The sequence below is a fragment of the Balaenoptera borealis genome (assembly GCF_965194805.1).
Source record: "Balaenoptera borealis genome assembly, chromosome: 4".
Taxonomy (NCBI): Eukaryota; Metazoa; Chordata; class Mammalia; order Artiodactyla; family Balaenopteridae; genus Balaenoptera; species Balaenoptera borealis.
The window spans coordinates 53967783-53986330 of NC_138861.1; the positions used below are offsets into that span (position 1 = coordinate 53967783).

The 18548-nt window shown below is 41.4% G+C and overlaps 2 long non-coding RNA genes across 4 annotated transcripts in view; one reads left to right on the forward strand and one right to left on the reverse strand.

The window, feature by feature from the left end:
- LOC309627478 overlaps positions 1-18548 on the reverse strand; it is a 60372-nt gene that overhangs the window by 25786 nt on the left and 16038 nt on the right. The window contains exon 5 of one of the 3 annotated variants that reach the window (XR_014243753.1): positions 8051-15170. The exons of the other annotated variants lie outside the window; for them this stretch is intronic. This is a non-coding gene — a long non-coding RNA (uncharacterized lncRNA). Of the gene's footprint in view, positions 1-8050; positions 15171-18548 lie in introns of those variants that run through there. 3 annotated transcript variants of the gene reach the window in all.
- On the forward strand, positions 15163-16516 carry LOC309627483. The gene is made up of 2 exons (XR_014243758.1): positions 15163-15840; positions 15973-16516. It is a non-coding gene; the product is annotated as an uncharacterized lncRNA (long non-coding RNA).

Below are 18548 nucleotides of genomic sequence, written 5' to 3' on the forward strand. Positions count from 1 at the left end.
TTCAGGGTCTCCATGTTCAATCCCGAGATGCTATCTTACACAACATACTTACCATTTTCCTAAGTTCTAGCATACATGGAAAATAAATCATGTAGGAAATATGATCAAAATAAATCAATCCTATCTCCTTGCCTTTTCTGTTTTGCTTCTGCTTCTCAGGAATCCAGACAAGTACAGCGGAATAAGCATGGCCTTTGGAAGGGGGTCACAGTCCTGGCTTCAGCCAGCATACTAGCCAGGGTGCGCCGTGACCTCAGGCAGGTAGCTGAACATCTCGAGTCTTAGTTTTCTCATTTATAAAATAGAGATGTAAAATTTACTTAAAGGTTTAGTATGAGGAATACAGAGATCGTTTTGCAACGTGTCTCACCTAGGGTAAATGAGTAATAAATATTGATTCCTTCCACTTTTGCATCTTTCGGTAGGCATTCCAGTTATCTAAGCATTTTTACCTTCTATTTTTTTAAAAAAAAGCCAAAGCCCACCAATTTATCTGAATTTCTGAGGATATCTGATGCCTAAAAAGGTTTTCAAGCCATTTTCAAATATTTAGTGATCTTTGTGTATCTAGCGATACAGGCAGTCCCAGGTGGTATCTGATGTCCCAAAGGGTGACCCCAGGACAAAACCTGCCTTAAGATTATTCTGACCCTCACAATGACTGATTAGTTTAGCTGACATGAGTTACATTTATCATTAAAACTGTCAGAATCATTTATTTAGATTAATGTTCTATGTCCCGGCCCCTGGAGTCCTAGTGACCACAGACTCAGAAATCTATTTTTCAAATGGTAAATCAGGGGAAGGTAAACGTACAGTTCTGGCTGCTGTTACTGGATACACATTTTATTTGTTTGTCTGTTTTTAGACAAACTGATATTCCTGGACAGAGAAACATTTCTCTCCAGATCTCTGGAAAATTTGTTGAGTGGGAAAGAAGTATTTTCTGAACAGGGGAAGCTGCTGGAAGTCTTGAAGAGGGGTATTCCAATGGCGATTTTTGCAAGAATACAGACACCAATGTCACTTCAACTTAGAAAGTTCTGGAGAAAAAAATTGTCTAATATGGTCTGGCACATAGACTTTCTGCTCAGGAAGGATGACACAAAGAAATGCTTCCTTGTTGATTCTGGCAAAATCAAGGAAATTAGATGAGAAAGAGACCCCTGAAGGAGCTAGAGCATTTCCAGAGTAAGGAAGAAAGCAAAGCAAAATTGGAGAACTCTCATGTCCTCCAATATGCAAAGATAAAAAGAAAATTTAAAAAAGAAAAAAGATGGTAGAGCGGTTATTACACTACCAGAGGTAAAAGACAGAAAGAGGGCCCCAGCCAAAGAAATGATGATTATATGCCAAACCAACACTGTCCAGCTACAGACTATTAAAATGAAAGGTCAAAGCACAAAAGAATTTCTGGGCAGCCTAATGTTGATGGTAAGGCTCTTATCTGGTATAGCCAATTGGCAAGCATAGATGAAATTATCTAGGATTTACTCTATGTCCATAAGCCAGATAAATGATGTATATTAACAAACTGAATTAGAGCCAGGTAGAAAGTAGCAGACTTCCTGGAACATAGGAAATGGCAGATACCCAGTTAAAGCCAATGCAAAAAGGAAAGCAGTGTAACCCTCAAGGAATGGCAAAACCTAGCCATGTCCCCAGATAGCCACAAGGGGAAAATGTTGACACTTTGAAGCTGAACGGTAACTAGCCCACAATAGAGTGAGAAACTGTGGTGGTGGGAACATAGTGGCACTTTTGAGAGCAGGAGTGTCTATGATTTTTGGTCAAGAATCCTAAAGAAACTAAGCTTTTACAAAAGTATTTTCAAAATAAAAATTAACTTGCGTATAACATTGACTTAGGTTTAAATTGCATTTTAGAGCATGAGTAATGTTCCTTCAACAGCAAAAACACCTCAATTCTCAGCATTTTCCACATAGAGTAGTTGTTAAATTCTTCATGAAGTTGGACAATAACATGTGCAATAGGCATGGAAGGGTTTTTGAGTGAGATTAATCCAGTTAAAATTAGAATCACAAATTATCAGTTTCCCAGCATGAGAAAAGTAAAGCTTCGTAACCAAGTAAAACTTTTAAAACATTTTTTGGTCACATTTTTAGCTGTGCTTAAATATGTAGGAAATATTAAAAGAGGAAAATATGGAACTCTAAGTAAAGGTGAATAAACTAGAAAAACTTCCTGCTAGGTGAAGAAACTGCCCTTCAAAGCAACAGTTGGTTGGGAGATTCATAAGAGCTTTGAGATATTGCCAAAAACATTAGGATACCCTGTGGAATACTAAGTCAAATTTGATGACCAAACACATTTAACACTGTCTGTCAAAAAGTAAAACTGCTCATTTTAATATTTACTAAGTTGGGGAAACATTTCTTACATGCATGAAATTTAACTTCTCAAGACTAAGTTTGGTGAAAATATTGGTATTTAGAGATGAACATTACACATAAAAATAAATAAACCATGCTTTCTATCTATGTAAGGGTGCTATGAGGTGTGATGATTTGATTTTTTTAGAAAATAGGCCTTGTTAAACTTGGTTAAGAACATACCTTGAAGAACATACTTTTGGCAGAGATACCGATAGGAAAGTACTAAATCTGAGTTTGAAGTGATCACTGCCCTTGGAGCTCACAAAGGATAACCTGAAAGAAAACATTAACTAGTTGTGGTAAATTACAGCTAGCTCATCCTTGGAGTACTAGAGGGATTAAGTATGTTTTCAGTGAATGTTTATCACAGTACGTTTTCCAGGTAACCAGCACAGCTGTTGTAACTCACTTAGCGATAGCTGGAAAGTTGACTGCCATAGACTGAATGTTTGTGTTCCCTCCAAATCCACATGTTGAAACCTAATCCCCAAGTGATGGTATCAGGAGGAGGCACCTTTGGAAGGTGATTAGGTCAGAGAGTGGAGCTCTCAGGAATAGAATTAGTTCTCTTACAAAAGAGACCCTAGAGAGCTCCCTCATCCTTTTCCATGTGAAGACACAGGGAGAAGATGGCCATCTTATGAACCAGGAAGACAGCTCTTATCAGACACCAAACCTGCCAGTGCCTTGATCTTGGACTTCCTAGCCTCCAGTAATATGAGAAATAAATGTTTGTTGTTTACGCCACCCATCTTTTGTTATAGCAGCTCAAACAGACTGCTATAGTCTACAGTCTTAAAACCAAGTAGTAAATGCACTGAAATTCAATTAAATATGGCTGTGTCAGTTAACCTGTGCTGGGTAACAAACTACTCTAAAATTTAGCAACTTAAAATAACAGCTATTTATTTGGCTCTCTATTTTGTATGTCAGCCATTTGGGCTAGGCTGAGCTGGGCAGTTCTTCCTTTACCAATCTTGGCTAGTGTTACAAGCTGAATTGTGTGATTCCCCCCATGTGGCCACTCAAATGCATATTTGCATATGACTGGTGTCCCTGTAAGAAGAGAAAATTTGGACAGGGATGCATACAGAGGGAAGATGATGTGAAGATACAGGGAGAACACTATGTCAACATGAAGACAGCTGTCTACAAGCCAGGGGGAGAGGCCTGGGACAGATTCTTCCCTCAGAGCCCTTGAAAGGAACCAACCCTGCTAACTTTGACCTCAGACCTTCAGCCTCCAGGACTTTGAGAAAATAAATTTCTGTTGTTTAAGCCACCCAGTCTGTGGTACTTTGCATTTAAAAAAAAAACTGAAGCAGAGTTGATGTACAATATTATGGTAGTTTCATGTGTACAACGTAGTGATTTGACACTTAAATACATTACAAAGTGATCACCATGATAAGTCAAGTCTAATCCCACACAGAGTTATTACAATATTATTGACTATTTTCCTTTTGCTGCATATTATATCCCCATGATTCATTTATTTTATAAATGGAAATTTGTACCTCTCAATCCCCTTCACCTATTTTTACCTAACCCCCCTACCTCCGTCCTCTCTGGCAACTACTAATTTGTTCTCTGCATCTATGAATCTGTTTCTGTTTTGTTTGTTTCATCTTTTTAGATTCCACATCTAAGTGAAATTACACAGTATTTGTGTTTCTCTGTCTGACTTACTTAACATAAACCCTCCAGGTCTATTCCTGTTGTTGCAAATGGCAAGATTTCATTCTTTCTTTATGGCTGAGTTATATTCCATTGTGTGTGTGTGTGTGTGTGTGTGTGTGTGTGTGTGTGTGTGTGTGCGTATAAGCCCTAGCAGACTAATACAGCTGGGCTTTCTTATGCATCTGCAGGCAGCTGGTGGATTGGCCAGGATGGTTCCGCTGAGGTGTCTGAAAGAACTGGGGTCTCTCTCACTGTGTTCTCACCCTCCAGCAGGCTAGCCAAGTTTGTTCACATGGCATTTGCAAGTTTCTCAGAGAGTAAGAATGAAGCTATAAGGCCTTTTGAAACGGAGACTTAGAACTGGCACACTATCACTCTTGCCGTATTCTATTGAGCAAAATAAGTTCCAGGGCCAGCACAGATTCAACAGTTAGGAAATGGACTTCGCTTCTTGGTGGAAGGAGGTACAGGGTCTCGTGGTCATTTTTGCCATTTACCACAATAGCCATTTGACATTATGGCACAAAAACTTTCCCACAGATCAGAAGTGTAGGCCAACATTATGCTCCAATATCAATTCTGGAAAGCTCTTGAACAGAACTTTCCATCAAGATTATATTGAGACCAATATCCAAAAAATAAGGACTAGGTTGTTAAACATCACAGATGTTTTTAAGTACATCCTATCCCCATAAACCAAGTTCGTTTCAAGTAGATACTAACATACAAGACTGGATCCTTGATTTAAAAAAAAAAGAAAATTAAACCTCTATCCAACAGGCTGATTATTAGATCTTAATTTTTATAGATAGAATTAAGCAGTTAAAGGGGTTATAGGAAGTCATTACTTGCTGAAACCTGCTTTTCCCCAGTTTAGGTTTTTGAAAGCAGAGTTCATCTGCTTTGTTTTATAACCCAATGGCCTATCTGGACCCTTTAGTATTACCTTTTTAAGTGTCTTCCATTGATTGATAATTATTTAATGCATTTACTTATGAAATAAATAACGGCAAGGGCCTTATTACTTGCAAGGTCCCAGTAACACATCAGTGAACAAAGTAGACTTGTAGAACTTTAGTAAAGTAGAAGAAGACATTAAGTCAATAAAAGAACACATACAAACATAATTAAAATTGTAAAATTTTATATAAATATACATAAAGTGTGTAATAAAGGATTACTCATTCAATAAATATGTATTGAGTGGCTTATTATGAGCCAGTTAATGTGCTAGGCACCGGGAATACCAATGTGAACAAGTCAGAGACACTTCTTTTTTTAAATGGAGCTCACTTTCGGCCCCAAAGACCAATAAGTTAATTAATTACAAATAAACAAAGACACAACAATAACTTGTGATAAACGTTATGGGAAAGCAAACGAACAAAGAAAGGGACAAAAGTGAGGCCATCTTTAGAGGCTGTGAGCTGATAAGATTTCCATAGAGAAGGTGATACTTAAGCTGAGATCTGAAGATGAAAGAAGCTGTCATTTTAGGAAGAGGTAGAAAATTTCCAGGCAGAGGAAACAGGAAGTGCAAAGTCTTGAGGGTGAAAGATCATGACCGGAGCAGGAACCTTATGGAAATCCAATGACCAGAGCTGTCGGGGGCTGGGGGGTGGGTGGCAGGAGCCAGATCATGGGGCTTCCATGGGACAGCGAGAGAAGTGGGGATTTTATTCTAATGATTTTATTCTAATGAAGTGGGATTTTATTCTAATCCTCTGCTGAAGGATTTTAAGCAGAGAGTGATCTGACCTATTCTAATAGTCTGCTGCTGTGTGGAGAATGGATTGAAAGGATTAGAAGTTAGAGTAGTGAGACCAGTGATGCAGCTGCTACAGTAGTCTAGGTAAAGGATGATGGCAGCCCAGACCGGGGCCACGGAAGGGAGGAATAGAGGACCAAGTGGCATTTTAACAGGAGTGAGGTAGAGCAGGAAGGTCAAGAAGGCTTCCCTAAGTAAGGTTAATGGAAGGTGAGACCCACGGCTGGAAGGTAAGGAGACGCCTTCATTCACACAGTGAAAGCAGGATTAAATTAAGACCTAAAGAAGACTTAAATTCTGAAAAGACTATTGTTTTCCTCTTCCCCAAGACACATGTAATAGCGATGTAATTCAAAAGCGAAACAGGACTAAACCACAAAATAGGTGGAAGCAAGTTCCACCAGATTCACAGTTTTTCCACCACGACTAGGTTAGTGTTTTCACTTTTGAAATTTCAAATATTGAATAATTTCAAGATAGTTTTGCTGATCTTGATCTGCTGAGCCTTTTTGTTTAATCTAGCCTTTAACAAAGGCTCTGAGAAGGGAAAGTGTTTGGAGTGCTTTTGACTGAAAGTAGGCTGCCTCCTATTGATGGATCTGCAGACCATGCAGTGATCTGCAAGCTGAACTGGGGACTGGAACTTCAGAACAAAGAAGGAGAACGTGACGCACCTCGGGGTCCTGCCAGGGGGGCGGACAGCGGGATGGAGGCGACCTTGAAGCAGCGCCTGGAGGACACAGTGAAGAATCCATCCACTGTTGGAGTCCTGTGCACAGGTTCACAAGCACTCGATCTGGGCTGCTGCAGAACCCTGTCAGATGAGCATGCTGGGGCGATATTTGTTCCAGCCCAGCAAGCAGCTAAGCTGATCTCGGCCCCCACTGATATTCCTATGGTGTGTCTAGAATCAGGGAACATTATCATGATCTAGAAACGCGATGGCATTACAACGGCAGCGCACAAAATGGCCTCTTGACATTTCGTATCCGTTCCCCAGTAGCCTGTCACAGGGACTCAATCATACCTTATGTTCATTATCTTACAGAACTAGGAGAGTTCCAGTAGTTAGGCCAGTCAAGGAATGTGCATTGGACACTTTTCCATTAATTTTAGAGTAAGCTGCTTTTGGACATTCTATGGATTGACTTATCAAAATACTAGTTAAGAAAATAGCATTTTTTTTTTTTTTTTTGGTCCAATGAGCTGGAGATCAGAGATTCTTGGCTCTTGTCCCACACCATGGCTACCAATAAGCCATGTATGACCTTGGTTATGTCTCTTCATTTCTCCAGCCAATGAATGAGAGTTTGGAAATTTCTTTCTAAATCTAAAACCCTCTCTTTGTTCTTTTCTTTTTTTTTTTTTTTAGCATCTTTATTGGAGTATAATTGCTTTACAATGGTGTGTTAGTTTCTGCTTTATAACAAAGTGAATCAGCTATACATATACATATACATATACATATATCCCCATATCTCTTCCCTCTTGTGTCTCCCTCCCACCCTCCCTATCCCACCCCTCTAGGTGGTCACAAAGCACTGAGCTGATCTCCCTGTGCTATGCGGCTGCTTCCCACTAGCTATCGATTTTACATTTGGTAGTGTATACATGTCCATGCCACACTTTGTCCTGGCTTACCCTTCCCCCTCCCTGTGTCCTCAAGTCCATTCTCTAGTAGGTCTGCGTCTTTATTCCTGTCCTGCCCCTAGGTTCTTCAGAACCATTTTTTTTTTTTTGGTTCCATATATATGTGTTAGAGTACGGTATTAGCATGTTTTGAAGGTATAGGTCACTTTGTAGAGAGAATTTTGTTATGTTAAATAAATCTGGTTAGAAGGCGGGAGAAAGAACAAAGAAGGTTATTAGAGAGCAAGGGAGGCGCAGGGGAGTTCAGACTGGACCTGACTGCACTGACCCCAGGGATAAATGGGTGTGGCTAGATTACAGGTGCTGATGGCAGCGGCGGAAAAGTTTTCTGTCAGTCAAAAGTCAGGTCAGATGATTCCGGAGGCCAGTTCTCATCAGCAAATGAATACCTTAGCTACTCTACTATTTTTTACAATACACTTATTTGTATACCATTTCTCTATTTTGAGTGGAGCAAAGCAGAGTTGAGAGTTACTTTAGTTGGTGTGAATAAACTGTCAGAGGCAATGTATCGGTCTAGTGACTTCTTCTTCAAAAGAATTGAAAAATGTCATCATTTTTATATTTGGAAATTCACTCTCACTTTGTTCTGTTTTGATCTGTATGGTTTGCCTTAAAGATAATACTGTAGCTACCCTGGCCTGTATATCTTGCAGTGGCTTTTAACCAAACCCATTAAAATTCTGACCTGTAATAATTCACTTTTGACTGTACCAACTTATTTTTTCTTTCTCCATTTTTATTTTCCTTGACTCTCCTATTAGGCAATAAGCTCCTTTTCAATGTTTGAATTATCCAATTCTTTGGTCCACAGGTTTCAGAAACTTGAAGTGAGGAACCCATTCATCTTTGTATCCTGAGCAAAAGGACAGTGCATGAAACAAAACAGATGCACAATCTGTTTGTGGAATGGAATTTGGACAGCCCTGCCCTCAGGGAGATTGTGGGTGACCTGCGGAGTCAGCTGCATCAAAAATGACACAGTGCTGTTGTAAGTGGAACAGGGGAAGCATGTCATGATACAGAAGTAGAAGAGAGGAAGAGAGTAAGATGAGTTATGCACGTAAGTGTCAGGGAGAGTATGATAGGGGAGGGGATTCCAGCAGAGCAGCGGGGGAAGGACACCCAGGTGGAGGAAACACCATGCAAAGCAGAAGCAAGAAATATTCAGAGATTATAAAGTTCCACAATTCTTAAATGGGCTAAAATGTGCTGAAGGTGGCACATATAGAAGGAGACAAAGTCTAGAGATAAGCAGGAACAAAAACATCCAAGGCTTTGTAGGTCATGTTATGGAGTTTGGACCTTGCTTGGCAGGCTGTGAGGCAGGGGGCAGGGAAAGGTCTTAGTGTGGATAAGCTGCGTCTCAGTAATATGAGATTGCTAAGTCTCACAGCAATAGGATCAGACTCGCATTCTGCAAAGAGCCCTCCGGCTGGGTCATTGGAGTGAGTGAGTTCAAGTGCACCAGTGGGTTGACTTGGTAAGGTGCTGTGACAATGAAGCAGATGTGAGAGGACTAGAACCTTCAGTGAAGCAGAGGCCATGGAAATGAAGAGGCCAGGTCAATTCAAGAGATGTGTAAGATGATGCAAGACTTGATGACTAGATATGAGGATCTGGGGAGAGGGAGGCATGGACGAAGGTAACAGACTCATGGCTTAAGAGACAGGTAAATGATGGTGCTACCTACCAAGATAGGGAATACAGGACTGTTTGTGGGGGAGTGGGGCAAGTTGATAGTAAAGGGGACAAATCAATCCTTTGGGTCATTTTGAGTGTGGGGTAACTGCGGACCTTCAGAGTAGAGGACACTGCACCTCAGTGTCCTTGCATAACTGCCCAGACAAAGGCAGTTTTTCACAAATACTTTTAATAACATTCATGCCTTTGTTATCCCTGTAGAGCACCCTCTATATTGCATTGTTATTCACTTCACTTTTTAGAAAATCTGCATTTTCTCCTGTGCTTTCCATCCCCGTTAATGGTGACATATTCTCCCCACTTAGCCAAGCTCATCACCTCAGAGTTGATCTCAATTCTTCTGTCTTTCTTATTAGTCACATCCAACATGTCACTCAGAATGTTCCTAATCACTCCCCTCCTCTCCTCTTTCTGGTCACTGTTTGGTCCAGCATACCTGCCCACTGCCATATACACGTATATCCCCAGCCCTTCCCAGTCAGTTTCTTTCTCCAGACTCTTGCAGTGATTTTCTAATTGCTATTTCTGCCTCTAAGATTTGCCCTGGAAAATTACTCATTACTCACACTATTGCCAGAGCAACCTTTCTGCAACCAAGTCCACTCATATCACTTTGCTACTTAGAAACAACAATTGCTCCTAAATTCCTAAATGGTTATGTACAAATACCTTGTTATCTCATAATTTGGCCCAGACTTATTTTCTAGACATAGCAAATTATTCCTCACTTCACAAATGATACCTAAATTGACTTTAAACATTGTGAGTCAAAGGCACTTGATATATTAGTTTTATGACTCTGTATTATTTCAGGTAGGTGTTGGACAGGTGAAAGAGGGGCTCTGTCTCACTCCACCACCACGGACACACACACACACACACACACACACACACACACACACACACACACACACTGTTAGATTCAGTTCCAAAATTAATTCACCAAAGATACTGTTATGGGTTGAATTATATTACACTGAAAATATATGTTTGAAGTCCTAATCCCCGGTACCTAGGAATGTGACCCTATGTGGAAACTGGTCTTTGCAGATGGGATCAAGTTAAGATGAGGCCATTAGGGTGGGCTCTAATCCAATATAACCGATGTCCTTATGAAAAGGGGAAGTTTGGACAACAGTCGCAAAGGGAGAATGCTACGCGATGATGGAGGGCCTGTAGCTACAAGACGAGGAATGCCAAGGATTGATGGCCACCAAAGAGGCAAAGAAGGATTCTCCCCTTCCAGTTTCAGAGCGAGCATGGGACTGCCAGCATCTTGGTGTCAGACTTCTAGTCTCCAAAACTGTGGGATGATATATTTCTGTTGTTTTAAGGACCTGGTTTGTGGTAGTGTTTGTAGGCAGCCCTGGGGAGCTAATATAGATAGGAGATTTCACAGGATGCAGAGTGGCCACAAAGCCTAGCTTCTCCCAGCCTCTAGCATTTCTGGTGGGCACAGCTGCTCTGGCGGCACTGTCCCTGAATGGCAGAGGTGCCTTGGATCTGGAAAAAGTGCCACCACTGCACTTTTATGTGTAAACTTACAGCACCAACCCTGAAGAATTTACAAACTCTGGCCTTCTATTCAAGAGAATGTTTACAAATGTGGCGTTCTACTGGTTCTTGATCCAGATTCAACGTTGACAAAGCCACAACTTCATCCAAGGGGGGAAAAGACAGTGAGCATCAGTAATCTCTTAATCATATCTTTGCCTCTTGCTCCCTGGAAAGCCCATTTCCATGCAGATTCACTTTTTGATAAAAACTGTAAAATATTACCTAGGCTTATACTCAGAAAGCTACTCCTATTTGTCTTTTTTTCAGCATTGTGATTTACTTTATCAAAGGCTTTTATATCTTATTTTTTTGTAGGTGGTGTAGGGAGTGATTTTTGAGCAAAAGCAATGAAATCCTGACCTTACCTCAATAAGGACCTTGTATTTTACTTGACCAACTTTATCAATTTTGTTCTATTTCATTTGTTTTCAGGATACTCTATGCTTTTTTTTACATCTCCTGGCTTTTGCATGTGTCATTTTCCTCACCTAGAACATATGCCTGATTCATTTCCAACTAAAGAATGACATCACTTCGCTAATTATGATAATCAGCACTGTCCTGGGTACTACACAGACATGATCCCATTCGTATTCACAACCTTGTGATTTAGACTGAGAGAGGTTGAAGTGACGAGGAGGTGGCATTGGAACTTGGCTCTTTCAGATCACAGAATCAATGTTCCTGTTTCTCAGCCTCTTGCCAAGCCAGAAATCTTCCTTAACTTTCCTAGCCAAATATTCACTTTCTCCTCCAAGTTCCTGGAGAGTTTTGTACTTACTTTTATTGTGATAAGTCACAATAGTTTATATTTTAATTACTTATTTGTGTTTGTAGCCCCAGTTGGTTGAATTCCACAAGACAAGAAATGGCTTTTTGCCCACCTGCTTTAATCATGGCTCATAATAGATGCCCCCCCCCCAAATATTTGCTGAATGGATTAGAGCATGCTGAATAAATGCACACATGGATTATAAAGTCACAGCATCTTCTATTTGACTGTGAACTTCTAGAAGACAGAGACCTTGCCTTTTTAAATTTTGAATCCCCAAAGTTGAATAAAAGTCTGTTGGCAGAATGAATGATTTGGCTGAATGAATGGTTATAGCTGACTAGAAGCCCAGCATGTGGCAGTTTTCCCTCTGTGCTTTATAAGATTTAGGAGCAGGACTTCCCTGGTGGTGCAGTGGTTAAGAATCTGCCTGCCAACGCAGGGGACACGGGTTCAAGTCCTGGTCCAGGAAGATCCCACATGCCATGGAGCAACTGAGCCCGTGCGCCACAACTACTGAAGCCCACACGCCTAGAAGCCCATGCTCTACAACAAGAGAAGCCATCACAGCCAAGAGTAGCCCCCGCTCGCCACAGCTAGAGAAAGCCCACGCACAGCAATGAAGACCCAAAGCAGCCAAAAATAAATAAATAAATAAAAATTAAAAAAAAAAAAGATTTAGGAGCAAGTGATAAAAGATCATACAAAAAGGCAAAAATTTGTCTAATCTCTGATTGAATGCAGCTAATCCAGCTTCATGATGGGGACTACAATCTGATTTTAAGATCAAGAAAATGAAAGTACTAAAATTGAGAAACAGTTTCATATTTTATTCATTTATTCATTCATTCACTTACTCACTTACACTTGGGAATTGAAAAAGCACCCGAGAGCTGAGTAATTCACAGCCGCCTTCTTTTTTTTTTTTTTTCCAATTGTTGGAAGCCTGAGCTTGGGAAGCCAATTGGGCTGAATCCCAAAGACAGCCACTGTGGTAAGATGCCTTTGGGACCATCCATGACATATACAGGAGTATGGAGCTTATAAATTAGAACAGTGGTTCTCAAAGTGTGGCCTGGAGACCCATGGGAGTCCCCAAGAGCTTTTCAGGGAGTTACAGATCAGAATTATTAGGACAATACTGAGCTCTTATCTGCCTTTTTAATTCCCATTCAGTGGACTTTCCCAGGCCCTACATGGTATGTGGTATAACACCAGACTGAATGTAGAAATCAATATGGAAATCTAGCTATCTTCTATTAAGTCAAACATTAAAAAGATTTGCAAAACCATAAGACAATGCTTCTCTTCACTATTTTTTGGAAACAGTTATTTCTCATAAAATGATGTCATTTATGTTAATATTTAATGGTGTATAGCAATTATTTTAAGATAAATACCTACAAACATTTTCTCAGTTTTACTTTTGAACATGATAAATGTTGATAGATATAACCCACATAAACAAAAGTATGTTGGGGTCCTCGTTAATTTTAAGACTGTAAAACTCATCTGAGACCAAAAATGTGAGAACCACTGACTTTTAGACAAACATGGACTCATAAGAAGTTTCAGACCCACTGCCCTCTCAGGAAGCATTGCCTAGAGAGTGCTTCCTTCTAGCTGGTGTGTAGGTGGGGTGTGAAGGCAGAAGGTGAATCATTTACAAGGATCTGGACACCCACCCCCTTCACTACTTCATTCCTCTGAACCTACTCTCTCCACAAGGGCAATGCTATTTCTGCTTCGCCAGGGATCTGCAACTGGAACCAGATATTTACTCCCTGGTCTGAGGCCAAACTCTGACGTCCATTCTCCCTACTGCAAGTCCCTCAAAGCCATCTTCTTCCAGCACCAGGGAGCCTCAACTCCTACAGAAAATCTGTTCAGGGGCGAGTCATTACAATCAGCTCCTGGAGAGCGTGCTAATTATGTACTTTCTGAAATGTCTCAATAAAGGAGCCATTCAGTGATGGGAAAAAATAAAATAACTCTTAATCACAGTCGCAGAATTTCTAATAAAAATCTATAATTAAAAAAGAAATTGATCCTCAAGCATTTTCACTTTGATTAAATTGCCAGAAAACAGAGTCGTGTTCTCCTCTGGTCTTACAGGAAGGAGCCTAGCAACATGTATACATCCACTCAAGAAATAATGTTGGACCACCCATTCTGTGTTAGGGACACTGGGAATGTTTGCAAATACCTGGCTGAGAAGATACTGTGTATCCTATGGCCAGCCCCTGATAAATAGTTACGGAAACTTGGCCTTTATAAAATGAAATAGAGATCAGAACAAATGAAGGAACCTGTTTTAAATGGACCACACTGACAATTAAATTGGTGGTTTACTCCCAATTCGGGTCTCCAAAGGGAAGCTGGACATGTAAATTGCCAAGTCGGTAACAAAGAAGAGCATGGTCAGAGAAAAGGAGAGGGTCACGTAGCTTAGGTTAATCTGTGGTGATCCCGATTGGCCAGATCATGAAATAAACAGTGACATCTGACAGTGTGCTAAGACAGAAGACCAAGTAGTCTTGTCTTACCAGCTTCCTTCACGCAACATGCCGGCTTGATACAGGCCTGGAGATGATTTATTATTTGCTTTCTTTGAGCAGATGATTCTGCCTGGCATTATGGCGTCCAATGAGCTCACTTAGCGGCACACTGTTTACACAGACTGAGCAAAATCTGAAAAACAACTTGACCCTCTGAAGTACTGAAACTGAACAGGGATTTCAGTTACCCTTCTTTCAGGGAAATGTTGTTGCTGGCTGATTAAATGAAACCTTTTGTGTCTGGAGGACTTTCTGAGAGGAAGTATCAGTTACAGACAGTCTGGGTTTGAGAAATAGGACAACTTTAAATCTCCACTGAGGTCCTAATGGCTTTAGTTCCTCTTGAATGGTTACATGGAAAGATAAATATAGTTCAAGCCAGGTTTTTGCTGTTTAAACGACGGGGTGAGCAAATAATAGCCCATATCCACATGGCACAATACTCTAAAAGAGCCAAATGAAAAACAATAATAACACTCAAGCTGTCTTTATCTATCTTTCATTACTTTGGAAGTTGTCACTATGTCTAATAAAATGAACGTATTAATAACAACGACATAAACAACAAATGAAACACACCAATAACAAAACTCAGCTACTATTAACAGTTTATGATATCCCAGTGTAACTGAAAGTGCGGTCTGGCTGCTTGTCACTCAAAAGCCAATAGAGAGGCAAGGTTGGTGGAAAGGAAAGTTTGCTTTATTTTGGATGCCGGCAGCCTGGGGGGCGGGGGGGGAGAGTGGACGCCTGTCCAAAGGCCGACGCCCCGCTTCCTACAACCAGTGGGCAAGAGCTTTTACAGACGGAGGGAGGGGTCTGCATGCAGAAACAGCACAGTCGGCTCTGACAGTCATCTTGAAATTGGTCACTGGTGGTCCGACCAGCATCATCTTGATGGCTTCAGGTACGGTTCATCTTCAGGTCGGTTTGTTTCCATTTCTTTGAGGCCAGTTCTCGGAGTTGTGGCAGCTTATGTCATGGCTACAGGCTGCTCATCATGTAGTTAACTCCTTCCACCTGGTGCGGGCTTCAGCATCTTTAAGACAGCTCACAGGAGATGGCTCAGAATATTACCTGTATCCCTTAAGGAGGAACTAAAGGTCCTTGACTAGGTTTAAGGACTAAACTATTATTATTTGGTCTCCTTTGACTGTTTTCCTTTGTTTCTCTATTTTTTCACTTCTCTGATTAAACTTATTCTTTGGCTACAGTTTTTCCACAGACAAAAGGCAGGCTGGGGACATGGGGGGCATAGACCACAGGGTCCTGCTCCATTTCACTAGATATTACTAGATAGACATGGGTGTTGTTTTTAAATTTATAGCTAGGGCTGCCATTTATAGCGCTGTTGCTAAGTGCTATTTCCATTTGTTGGGCATTTGGCAACTGAATGTCAAAACAGCCAACACATCTCTAGTTACTGTACCCAAGGTTGTCCTGTGGGATGGAATTATTTCCCAGCATTCCAGAACAATGTTGCCTTCTGGCTGGAAGTTATACTTGAGTGGGGATTTAACGTCCTTCTTTTATTAATGGACTTCTACTGAATGATTACCTCGAAGAAGAACTCATCTGGGCTGCAGAGGAGTTTACAGTTTAATCCTAAAACCGGTACATAAACATAGGATTATAAAACTGCCTGATAGAAGCTGTGACACAGGCAAAGCCTCAGCCAGATCCTAGCATTAGGGAAACAGGCTTAGGGGCGGGCCCAGGGCTGTGTGAGCGCCCAGAGCACAAGCACACACAAAGGTAAGTGTATTTGCTTCTCCTGCTGTCTCTCCCCTCACATTCAGCTGCAATACTGCATACAGGAAAGCGTCGTGGTCTCTCAGCTTCTAATCCTTAAAATCATCTTCTTCTTCCCCAAAAATTTTCCATCAGGTGACAAGCATGTCCTAGCCCTTGAACCTCCGGACCAGTTGAGACCCTGTGGAGCTCTTAGCATGACTGGAGTGGCCAGCAGGAGGCAAGGCTGCCCTCGGGGGTCTTTCCACTCTAAGTGTGACTCGTGGACCAGTAGCAGTGGTGTCACCTGGGAGCTTATGAAAAATGCAACGCAGCGTACCAGCCTCCTCCCAGACCTACCGAGTCGGCACCTGCATTTGAACAAACTCCTTGGGTGATCAGGTGCACTGGTCTAGGGCTGCCTAGGAGGCCAGTGTATTCCTTCAATATGGACACCTCCCAAGGCAAGCTACAAAATCCAGCCTGACGTGCTGGAAAGCCACATTACAGATTTGAGACTTTAGAGTAAGCGCAGTGGGAAGGCCTTGGAGGTAGAAATGTTTGGGGATTTTTATAGCCCTTATGCACGCTGACTTTTGGAGGCTCTGCTTCCACAGCATATTAAGCAAATATATTGGCATCACGAAAACGCAGACGTATTTTATTTTGAAAAAAATAAAAAAAATTAATAACTTTTAAAGTTGTGTTTTTATATGGCTAAATTAGTCCTTTTGTTTTCTGCTTTAAAATTGATTATATATATGCATATACATACAAACATACACATATACTCACACGTACACTTGAATTGCTAGTTAGCATAATGTCATCCTTTGTAGATATTTAATTAAACACTTTGTATTTTTCTCTTTTGTAGCACGGGGGGCAATGATTTTTTTCCAGGTCCCATATAATTCCACAGGTCCTTGCTAACATATGGCTCTAAGCACTGTGGCTATATGCCCATTAGATTAATGGGCTTTGAGCAGAGAAGTGACAAAGTCTGCTTTATGTTCTAAAAAGATCACTTTGACAGCATGTAGGGAATGGGCTAGGGCTTGGTGTGGGAGCAGGAGTGGCCACTGAGAAACGATGAGGTGACTCTCTTGGCAGCTCAGGCAAGAGAAGATGCTGATGGTGGTGACGGAGAGAATCTCCTGAATATTAGAGAGATGAGTGTGGCAGAATTTTCAGGACCTTGGGACACATTTCTTATGGGGAGTGAGGGAGAGAAGGAGACAGGGATGACTCCCTAAATTCCAAACTAAGAAATCTAACTGGAAAACAGCTTATTCGTATAAGAGACACTGAAGGAGTCATTAGTTCTTGGGGACAAGATGTTCCTTTACTTTTGGACATGTTGATATCGAGTGACTTGTACCTTGGTCCCTGAGTGGAAATATCACAAAGGTAGCTGAACAATCTGTTCTGGATCACGGAAGAGAAGTGCCACGTGGAAATGGAGATTCGGGAGTCACCAGCACACAAATAGGGATGGAAACGAGGGGTTCTCTATGCTTCTCCGTCTTTACTGCAGAACTGAAAGGGGGCGCTACTTTTAAGAGGTCGGTCACTGACAAAGAAGAAAGACAACCTTGCTTAGGGGAGCAAGGACTTCAACATTTATGGTTAGAGACAGAGTCATTGGCAAGGGAGACTGGGAAGGCCGAGTCCACTGTTGTGAAGAAGGAAAGGAACTTGGGAGAACACGTGGTCACTGAGGCCACTCCTGTGAGAAGTACCTGCATTCAATGCTGCTGAGAGGTCAACTAAGACACACGTATTTCTAAGGAAACTAGAAATTGGTGACCTCTGGGAAAGTATCTTCGGTAGGGTGGTGGGAAGCCAGATTACTGAGTGCGGTAGGCAAAAGGACAGCTCCCCCAAAGTCCACGCCCTAATCTCTAGAACCTGTGAAGATATTACACTTGCAGAAAAGGACTCTGCAGATGTGATTAAGGTAGGGATCTTGAGATGAGGAGATTATCCTGGATTATCTGGGTGGGCCGAATGTAATGACAAGGGTCCTTATAAATGAAAGAGGGAGCCAGGAGGGTCAGAGTCAGAGAGAACTTTGAAGATGCTAAGATGCCAGCCTTGAAGATGGAGGGGACCACGAGCCAAGGAACATAAACTTCCAGAAGCCGCAAGAGGCCAGGCAACAGATTCTCTTCCACGGTCTCCAGAAGAAACGCCGCCCTGACGACATCTTGATTTTAGCCCAGTGAGACCCATTTCAGAGTTCTGACCTCAAGAACTGTAAGAAAATAAGTGTGTGTTGTTGCTTGGTTTAAGCCACTAAGTTTGTGGTAGTTTGTTACAGCAGCGTTAAGAAACTGATACACTGAAGGTCAAAGGAAAGACAGAGGAAATGAAGACAGTGAGTGTGGATGCTGGGAAATTTGAGGAGGAGCTGTGTAAGATATAACAGAAGAAGCCTTTGCTTAAGGTGGGAGAAACTTATAAGCCATAAGGTGAGAGAGACTTCAATTCCTAATGTATATACATTAGCATGTATATATATATATATACACTAATGGAAAGATATCAGGAAGAACAGGAAGATGAAAGATTCAGAAGTAGAATCACGAGGTTGAGGAACAAAGAGGGGCAGGGAGGGATAAAGAGCACGGGTGGGATGAAGGACACATCATCTTAAGAGGAAGTGAGGGAGGAAAGGACACATCCTGGTGCAGATGGGTTTCTAAATTTGATGTGGGAATACTGAGGTA